The 10,545-nt window shown below is 33.8% G+C and overlaps 1 pseudogene; it reads right to left on the bottom strand.

Moving 5' to 3' along the window:
* Positions 1-232: 232 nt before the first annotated feature.
* LOC120195459 lies at positions 233-1,693 on the bottom strand (annotated as a pseudogene).
* Between the last annotated feature and the right edge of the window lie 8,852 nt (positions 1,694-10,545).

Here is a 10,545-nt window from a genome sequence, read left to right as displayed (position 1 = left end):
CAGGACTGAAGCATGGAAATGCTTTGAGATATCCATCTTAATTACTAGGGAAACACATTCTTTTGCTACATATTAAAAGCTCTTTTATTACAAATACTAGGAAAACTTGTTTATTTACTACATTCGAGACACAATGTCTGTACATAGCAAAGTGGCAGCAAAAAAGTGCTCATTGCAGTCGAGGAGGTTAACTCTGCGGGTAGAGCTGCCAGCCTAATTTCGAAATGCAACATACAGCAATTCTTTAGGGGGAGAGGGGCCAATCGAATGCAGCATTTTCCGAGTCAAAACTGTCGTAGAATCTCTTTTCCACATCTTCCATACTTTGGTCATCTTCCCAATCCCCATCCCACATCTCATCATCGTAATCAATAGCGACATCTCCTGCAACAAAGTCCCAGGCCAAGTAACCAGAGGAACCTGAATAATTTGAACAATCGTCCCAGCCTTTCATTCCAAAATAGTCCACAACGAGAGGTCCGACCACCTTCAGCCGGGAAAATTTCTTGACAACTTTCATCTAGCTTCACATTCCATCCCCAAACATCTAATAATTCAAGGTCAGGGCAGCTTTCAAGTATTTTGAGCACACCTTCTGTGCTAATAAGCAAGTATGCCACTTCAAGTTGCTTGAGCTTCGGAATTGTAGTAGCAATGGCAAGGGCCTCATCATCCTGAGACAGTTTGTCAACTACCTCTAATGGATGCATCGTTCAAACCCATTAGTAACTTACAGTGCTTGCCTATCGCTTCAAGGGCCGGGGCTCCGATATTCCTGCAGTAACTAATATCCAAGAAAGTCACCGAAGAGAGCCTCCCAGCAACCTGTTCCACTACTGAATCACTTATTTCACTTCTTGGCAGCCGTAAAGTCCGAAGAGATTTGGCACTAGAAGCAGTGGGAAGCAAGAGTAAATAACAAAAGCTATATTCCAATTCACAATATCCAAGGAAGTCACAAACCAAAACAGAACGTAACCACTCATTGATCATAGTATCCTCTTCAGATCCTTTACCATGATGTCAGTTATCGTTCCCTACTCTATTAGTAGATTTTCAGAATACAAAGCTTAAGCAAATGCAGAGGAAATGAAAATCACAAGAAACTTCATCCAACCATACATCAATTTTCAGTTTAATATTAGTTTCAGCAACAATACATACCCAATGCCATCCTTTTCCCATTTAACCTGTTAAATTCAAAGTGAGAACTGAAGAATCAGAATTAGTTTAGCTCATGAAATAATTTGTGAAGCGTATGCTTCACACAAAAACCTATAGTGTTGTGTTTTTATGCTCTTGCAATCATAATGGATAGCAATAGGGATATAAAGAGAGAATGCAACTGAGAGCACTAGATGACAACATTTTATGTTCTTACTTATCTGCAATGAAAGAAAAGCTCTGACCATTACGGAGACCGGTAACACAGAGCTTGCGGAGTGAACCCTTGCTTTTAGTTATCAGCATTTGAAGCATGCGATCAAGGATCTCGGGTCGACCTTGTTGGCTCCATTGTTCAATGTTGATGTCCTGCCAGGAATAAGGTCCACTAACTGCTCTCCGCCATGATTTATACACCCTTGGGATTACAGTAAGTATCTCCTGGAGGGGAAGATTTTTGAAAATCAACCCAAGCGCATCTGGAAGCAATTCATCCCAGCACCTGAACTCAGCATCCTCCTCCATCTGTAAAAAGAGACACCCCAAGAACTGAAAATTATAACATATAGAAAAACAAAGACAGACAAACTAATTGCAGTAGGAAGAAAATAAAGGTGCTGAGCAAAACAAAAGGGATGAAAACAAAGATACATGTAGTTCATCGGAAGCCAATGAAAATGGGGCATAAATTACTAAAAGAAAAATAAATGCTAAATAGAAAAAAAAATTCTGGGTTTTCAAGTAAAAGAGGAAAGCTTTAAACAAAGGACTACTGAAAATGAAGAATGAACACTTCACCTGTGCTCCACAGCTATATAATAGTCTTTTCAAGCATCTAGAAACTCAAATCCAATCACCTTTTGAAATCTTCTATTTCATATTGATGAAATAGCTAAGAGGAAAAAACCATACTCAGATCAAGAAACAACTAAAAGAATCCAATTATGCAACGAACAAGAAAAACCAGAAAGAAAATTAACGGAAGAAGTAACTTTTGTGCAACAAACCAAAAAGACTACAAATAGTTAGAAAAATAGATCTGAGAAAAGCATGCAGCACCATTTTATAGGAATTAACATCACTAAAAAGGTCAATGCAGTAACACTGTACCACAAAAAAAAACTTATCTTTGAGCAATGAAATATTAGGACTGACAAGTGAACATGAACATATGTACTAGTTTTACACTTTATAGCAAGAAAGAAAGGCATAAGGAGAAAAAGTTTCTACCAGAACTTGGGTTTTTTTTTCTCTTTATTTTTGCTGGATCTGCAAACAACTCGGCTTAACCGCCAAAAGAAAGATTAAAAACAGAAGAAAGCTGGAAGAACAGTGAAGACAGAGTAGAGCTATAAGTGACAGCAGATAACAGTTACCAAAAAAATTACCCTATTAAAAAAATACTACCTATCAAATACCATTTCCTAACTATTTTCCTATTTAACACCTTTTTTTAAGAGAGAAAAGGAGACGCACGGCAGGAGACACACGGCAGGAGACGCACCTTAATGAAGGGGAGGGAAAGCACGTTGCATGGCGAGTCCTAGGGATGCGCCTCTCTTGAATGGCGCATCGTAGGGAACATGTTGTATGGTTTAAAGTTTAAGTTTAGAGTTTTACTTTAAAGTAGTTTTAGGGTTTTTAGTAGTTTAGGATGTTATATTTGTATGGTTTAAGGTTTTTAAAGAAGTTTAGGGTTAAAATTGATTGTATGTTAAAATGTTTATGTTTTTAAAATAGAATAGGGTTAAAGTTGATTGCACGTTAGATTGTAAGAAATAAATGTTAAACATTTAATTGGAAAAAAATATATTGATATATGAAAGGGTCATCTTGTAAAATAAGCAAGCTGAAATCACATTAATTGAAACTAAAAGAAAATGAAATAACATAAGTTGAACATTAGAAAATATGATTACATGACTGGTGGTGAATGGTTACGTGATGATGAAAGAGATATATAGTTTTTCCTATTGTGGCCGGGATTTCTGCAATGACCACATCTTAAGTCTTTTCTTTACGTCTCTCGAATATCCATATCATAATGAATTCAAGTGGATTTTGGACGACCTGACTCCTTTAATAAGTCTGGATATGGTATTATTGGAAGCCAAGTCTGAACGTCATTTGGGTCTGTTGAGTTAATAGATCGAATGAAATAGCCAAGAGGAGGTGAATTGACAATTAAAATTCTGGTAGAAGCTTTGACATAAAATTGAAAAGATTTGCACAACGATTTAGAGTGGTTCGACTTTCTCAATCAAAGTCTACGTCCACTACCTTAACTGTCCACACTAAGGATTTTCCACAAATTCACTAATTTGTCTTTCTTTTGAGGACAAAGAGTAACCTTACAACTCCCTCAAGAATTATACCTCAAATTCTTGAGACACTCCATTCTCAAAGAGAAAATTACAAGCTTTGCAAACTTACAGAAAAACCTCACAAGGTAAGATGTTTGCACAATTCTAGAACAAAGAAAGAATACTAAAAAAAGAATACAATTGAGCACAAATGGTGTTTTTGAAAGAAAAATGAATATTGAATGGATTTTGGCTTGAATTGCTCAAACAAAAAGTTTAAGGCTTCCTCTCTTTGAATTCTTTCTCAAAACTTTTTTCCCGTTCTTCATTAATGGCTTAAAGACTTGTTTAAATACCCCTTGAATGAATTTTGAACGTTGGGGATGAACATGAAGTTAATAGAGCCGTTGTTGTATGTTTTCCACTTCAAAAAGCTGTTAGGAGCGTATGGGTATCGGTACTCCTTTATAGGGGTATCGTTACTACATGTATAAAATTCAAATATTTTGACCGTTGAAAACTCAGAGGTATCGATACCTCTAAAGGGTTTATCGATACTTCTATGTAAAGAGGTATCGATACCGGTCGTACCCATTTTGCATTCTGTTATTTATCGGAGTCAAAATCAAAAGAGGTGGTATCGGTACCTTTGGCTAGGTATCGGTACTACTTTATATAGGAATATCGATACCTTGTAGGGTATCAGTACCTCTTTTGCATTCGATGTTTGAGGGGTATCGATACTCGTTAAAGAGGTATCGATACTTCCCTATTTAAAACTAAATTTTGACTCGATTATGGTTCGAAATACTTTGTAAAAATTATTTCAAAAATACTTTAAGTATAAATCTCAAATTTCCATCTATTAAGGAGTAAAAATTGATATTTGAAAACTTGGAGTAATATTTTTTGATATTCGAATAATTGAATTGAATATAATATTTAAATCGAATATAAAATCTTAAAATTCATTAACACTTTATTTGTTATATCGAAACATCAAAATATTTTCAACAATCTCCCCCTTTTTGATATAACAAAACATTTTTGAAATTTTAAGATTTTCTTTTTGAAATATCATTTTGAAAAGTTTATTACTCTCCCCCTTACTATATTCTCCCCCTTTTTGTTATATAAAAAAACTCTATACATTTTAAACAAGTTTGCCAAATTGATGTATATATATGTATATAGCTACTAAGATCAAAGTCAAGAAAAATATTAGCCATTAATACATATAATCATTATTCATAAACAATATGCAATAGGGATTGGTCATATTTGATCTAAAATGTAAATGATGCATAAACTAATGAAATAATCATTCAATTAAGTTCAAAAGTCTAATTATTCAAAATTAAACATCCAAAACACAAACAATCCAAACAACCAAATGTCCAAAACACACAAATTTATCAAAATGTTTAAAAAAATGGAAGGTTCAAAGTTCAAACTAAGAAAACTAGGAAGGCAAGGCCAGTCATCCATCGGTGGATCGAGAGGAGAAAAATGTGCTCGCAGAGAAGCCACATCTTGTGTAAGCGCATCGAACCTATCATTGAGTTTGCAAAGCGAGCTCGAGTTTCCCTTTGTTGCTCTAAGTGTTAAGCCGTGAGTTAGGACTCTAAAGATGCAAACTTTAAGTCAAATGTCTCCATGAAGGATCGAAAGTATGAAGGCATCAGACTCTCTTGCCTGGATGGCTCATCCTCGGGTTGGTTTACGGGATCATCGACATCCCTTAAGAGGTCTTCAAGCACTTGAGCCGGAGCCAGAGCTGGAGCAGCTTGTGAAGAGCTAGCACCGGGGGTTTTCTTTATTGATCGAACCCATTGGTCTTTGTCTCCAGTCCATCCCGATTTTCATAAAGATTTGAAGTTGATTTCTGTTGTTAGAGGGATGGCTACGTCTAATTCTACCTTAAGACCAACTTTCATAAACATATTACTAAGTAGACAATTGTAAACTAATGTTTCAATACGTTTAGAATGAATGTTGTTTATGGTTTCTATAAGTTCCCCAAAGATAATTTGAGGGAGATTTATTTTCTTATTTTGTTTGATACAATCTATCCGCCATAAGTCAAGAGCTCTAAACATGGAGTATTTTCCTCCGGATGGTCTGAACCACCAAGAGATTATAAGATGAAGAAAGCGCTCGTGATAATCTAAAACACTCGTACTAGACTTGACTTTATAGGGTGAAGGAACTAAATCTCGCTCATTATCTAACCCTCGATTATCTAGACCGAATGCATTAGCTATATAGTCTGAGTCTATAGATATGTACTGCCTCAGGCGATAGGAGCGAATACTTTCGTTTGCAGTTTGGGACTCATTTTGTACACACACCGCATTGGAGTAGAAAATATGAACTAGTTGGTGATAAACAACTGGTTCAACCTTAAAAAGATTATCAAATTTCCATTATTTGAGGGTAGGGAGGTATTTGAATTTCATCTCTTCCATATCTTGGAGAGATGGGATACACTCTTCCCTAATGTTATATGACTTGAAAAGGTTAATGTACCTAGAGTAGTGACCTCTATGGTTAGGTTCGTTAAAGCAAGAGTTAATGATGGTCATTTCGGGTTCATTAGGGATAGGATTTTGTGGTGGAATAGGAGGTGAATTTTATGGTTAGGAGGATCGACTAGAAGATGTCCTAACTCGTTTAGACATGGTTTAGGAAATCAGAATGGTAAACCTACAATTAAATAACATATGTATGCAACACAATTAATCCCAAAACTCAATATGAGTCCTCAATATTCAAGGTTCTCTAACTTAGTGTCTAATAGGAGATATTGAAAACTATTTTGAAAACTAAGTTTAAAAAATCATAATATGTATAGTTTTCATGAAAATAATATAATTAGATAAAAAAACAACAATTAAATTAATTTTTTTATTATTTCGAAATTTAAAAAAATGAAAAAGGTTGTGTTTTTGATAAAATTTCTTGTAAAATCTAGTGTAAAACCTTAATCTACTAAATGTACGATCACTAATTTGAACTAGAACTAACTAAAACTAGTCCTAACTAAAACTAATCCTATGTTCAAAAATCAATGAAATATTATTTTAGAAAGTTTACCTTGAAAAATCGGATTGAGATGGAATGTGGTGTTGTTTGCATGAATTTAATGAGTGTATTAGGATTAGGAGTTGAATAACGAATGATTTCTGACTTGAAATCGAAGGAATGAAGCAATGTGGTGATTTGGTAGAGGAGAGAGAAGGAATGGTTAGTAGGAGTTATATTTGGGGTTTTGGCAGAAATATGAAATTTTAGGGATTTTAAAGCCTAAACCCAACAGGGGGTATCAGTACCCCTAAAGGAGTATCGATACACATTCAAGGAGTATCGATACCATTAAGAACAATATCGATACCTATTGAAGTAGTATCAATACTATGATAGTAGTACCGATACCTAGCAAGAGAGGTATCGATACTGGGTGACCAATATCGATACCGAGTGCACAAAATTGTCAAAAATCTGTATTTAAACACTTAGCATGCAAAATTAATAAGCTCTAGTGGTATTGGCAACTCATATTATGAAAATTAACAATGTTCAATCAAATATATACTTAAGCATAATTTGAACATCTTATTAATTTTCACTAAAGATCATAAACTCCCCCTAACTATTAGCACAGAAGGCATTAAAAAATGTCATGCATTTTTCCTTAATCATTATAAGTGCTAAGATTATTTTAAACACAAAATCAATGTAGGTTGATTAAACCTAATTCTCTACTAAGTGTCAAAAATCTCTCTTTGTCTAAAGGTTTTTTAAAAATATCTGCTAATTGATGCAAAGTATCTACAAATTCTAGAACTACATCTCCCTTAGTGACATGATCTCTAATGAAATGATGTCTAATTTCAATGTGTTTAGTTCTAGAGTGTTGGATGGGATTTTTAGTGAGACAAATAGCACTAGTATTGTCACACTTGATAAATATAGTACCAACTTCAATTCCATAGTCTAAAAGTTGTTGTTTCATCCATAAAACTTGTGCGTAACAACTACCGACTGAAATGTATTTCGCTTCAGTGGTAGATAATGCAACACTATTTTGTTTCTTTGAAAACCAAGAAATTAGCATATTTCCTAGGTATTGACAAGTATCGGATGTGCTCTTTCTATCTATTTTCCATCCTCCATAATCCGCATCCAAGAAGGCATGCAAACTAAAGCTAGAGTCTCTAGGATACCAAAGTCCTATACTAGGAGTGTCCTTAAGATATCTAAAGATTCTCTTAATGGCTTGTAGATGTGATTTCTTAGGGTATGATTGAAATCTAGCACATAAGAAAACAATAAACATAATGTCCGGTCTACTTGCGGTTAGATAAAGCAAAGAGCCAATCATAGATCTATAAAGTTTAACATCTACATATTTACCTTCTTCATCTTTGTCAAGCTTTGTAGATGAGCTCATAGGAGTGGCTTGGGGTTTGAAATTTTCCAATCCAAACTTCTTGAGCATATCCTTAATGTACTTTACTTGATTGATGAAAATGCCATCTTTCTTTTGCTTGATTTGGAGCCCTAAGAAAAATGAAAGCTCTCCCATCATGCTCATCTCAAATTCACCTTGCATTAGCTTAGAAAATTCTTGGCAAAGAGCATCATTAGTAGAACCAAATATTATATCATCAGCATAAATTTGAACTACCAATAAATCTTTACCTTTTCACTTTAAAAATGATGTAGTGTCAACCTTCCATTTTAAAAAACCTTTTTCAATTAAAAAATTTGACAATCTTTCATACCAAGATCTAGGAGCTTTTTTTAAACCATATAATGTTTTTGTCAATTTAAAAACATGATTTGGAAATTTTGAATCTTCAAAACCAGGAGGTTGTTCCACATACACTTCTTCTTTTATAAAACCATTTAAAAATGCACTTTTAACATCCATTTGGTATAATTTAAAATCATTGAAACATGCAAATGCCAATATCATTCTACTTGCTTCCATCCTAGCTACGAGAGCATATGTTTCATCAAAATCTATTCCCTTTTCTTGAGTATAGCCTTGAGCAACAAGTCTAGCATTGTTCCTCACTGTGTTACCACTTTAATCAAGCTTATTCCTAAACACTCATTTAGTACCTATAATAGATTTATTACTAGTCCTTTCAACTAATGTCCATACTTTACTTCTCTCAAATTCATTTAACTCTTCTTGCATAGCCAAAATCCAATTTTCATTGGTTAATGTTTCTTTAACATTTTTAGGCTCTATGCATGAGATAAATGCAACATAATTACAAATATTTCTAAGAGAAGATCGAGTAGTTACCCCTTTGTATGAATCACCTAAAATCTCACAATCCGTGACATAGTTGTACTCTCTTGGATATATGACTTCCCTTTCTTCAATGGTTAGATTCTTGAAGGCATCTTGAGTTTCCTCATCTTTTACTTCTTCCTTTGATGATGGTTCTCCCACATCATTTGTATTTATAATACCTACGTCATCATCAACACAAGAATCCTTCCTCGGAAGGGGATTATCATTGAAAACAACATGGATAGACTCTTCTACCACTAAAGTTCTTTTATTAAATACTCGATAAGCTTTAGAATTTAAGGAATAACCCAAAAAACTTCCTTCATCACTTTTAGCATCAAATTTGCCAAGATTGTCTTTACCGTTGTTTAAGACAAAACATTTACATCCAAAAGGATGAAAATAGCTAATGTTAGGCTTTTTATTTTTGAAAATTTCATATGGAGTTTTCTTTAAAATAGGACTAATCATTACTCGGTTAATTACATAACAAGCGGTATTTGTGGCTTCCGCCCAAAAATATTTTGGCAAATTGTTTTCACAAAGCATGGTTTTAGCCATTTCCTCTAAAGTTATGTTTTTACTCTCAACAACTCCATTTTGTTTAGGGGTTCTAGGTGCTGAAAAATTATGGATAATCCCATTTGAATTACAAAATTCAGTAAATCCAAGATTTTCAAATTCAGTACCATGATCATTCCTAATACTTGAAATGGAGTAACTTTTTTCATTTTGGATTACTTTTAAAACGTGATAAAAGTTTATAATGCTTCATATTTATTACTTAAAAATAGAACCCAAGTATACCTAAAATAGTCATCTACCAACACAAAGGCATAATTGGCCCAAAAATATCTATATGGATCAATTGTAATACTCTACTAGTTGATACATCATTAAAGGATTTAAAGGTAACTTTCTTTTGCACATGCATCACAGATTTTATCTTTATCAAATTTTAGCTTTGGCAAACCTCTTACTAAATTACCTTGAATTAGTCTTTGCAAAACACTCATGCTTGTATGTCATAGTCTCATATGCCATAACCAACTATCATGCTTATCTTTGGCAACTAGGCATAAATTAGTCATATTAATTAAATCTAAATGCACCATGTATATGTTTCATATTTTATAACCAATATGCATAATCCTATTAGATGCAATGTCAACAACTTTACAACCATTTGATTCAAGCAAGACATTGTATCCTTTATCACACAATTGACTAATACTTAATAGATTATGCTTTAACCCATTTACATATAAAACATTTTCTACTTGTATGGAAAAGGTATTATCTATAGTACCTATACCTTCTATGTAACCTTTTGAGTTGTCACTCCTCCACTTTTGTCTTTAAGCTTAGTAAACCGGCTATTGTCTCCGGTCATATGTCTTGAACATTCACTATCAAGGTATCACGTATTTGAACTTGCATTTCGTGCCTTGAAGCAATGCTCCTTTTCCTACAAACATAGATTAATTTTGATTTTTGGTACCCAAATTCTTTTGGGTCCATATTCATTAGTGCCTAAAAGCCTTGTCCCCTTGGGTATCCATTTATTTAGGATATCCTTATCTTTAGTAGTATTGAGTCCTTTAGGAACCCATATACTCCTAATGATTTTACCATTTGAGGTTCTTTGGGGGCCTCTATGATTGTAAGATTTAAAATTCTTTCTAATATAGTTGGATTTTTAATTTTCTCCTTTTCAAAACATTTTGTTCCAACTCAATTGAAAGAAGCTTTATGATTATCAATTTT

The sequence above is a fragment of the Hibiscus syriacus genome, unplaced genomic scaffold (genome assembly GCF_006381635.1).
Source record: "Hibiscus syriacus cultivar Baekdansim isolate YM2019G1 unplaced genomic scaffold, ASM638163v2 tig00117016_pilon, whole genome shotgun sequence".
Taxonomy (NCBI): domain Eukaryota; kingdom Viridiplantae; phylum Streptophyta; class Magnoliopsida; order Malvales; family Malvaceae; genus Hibiscus; species Hibiscus syriacus.
This window is presented reverse-complemented; position numbering and strand designations above follow the sequence as displayed.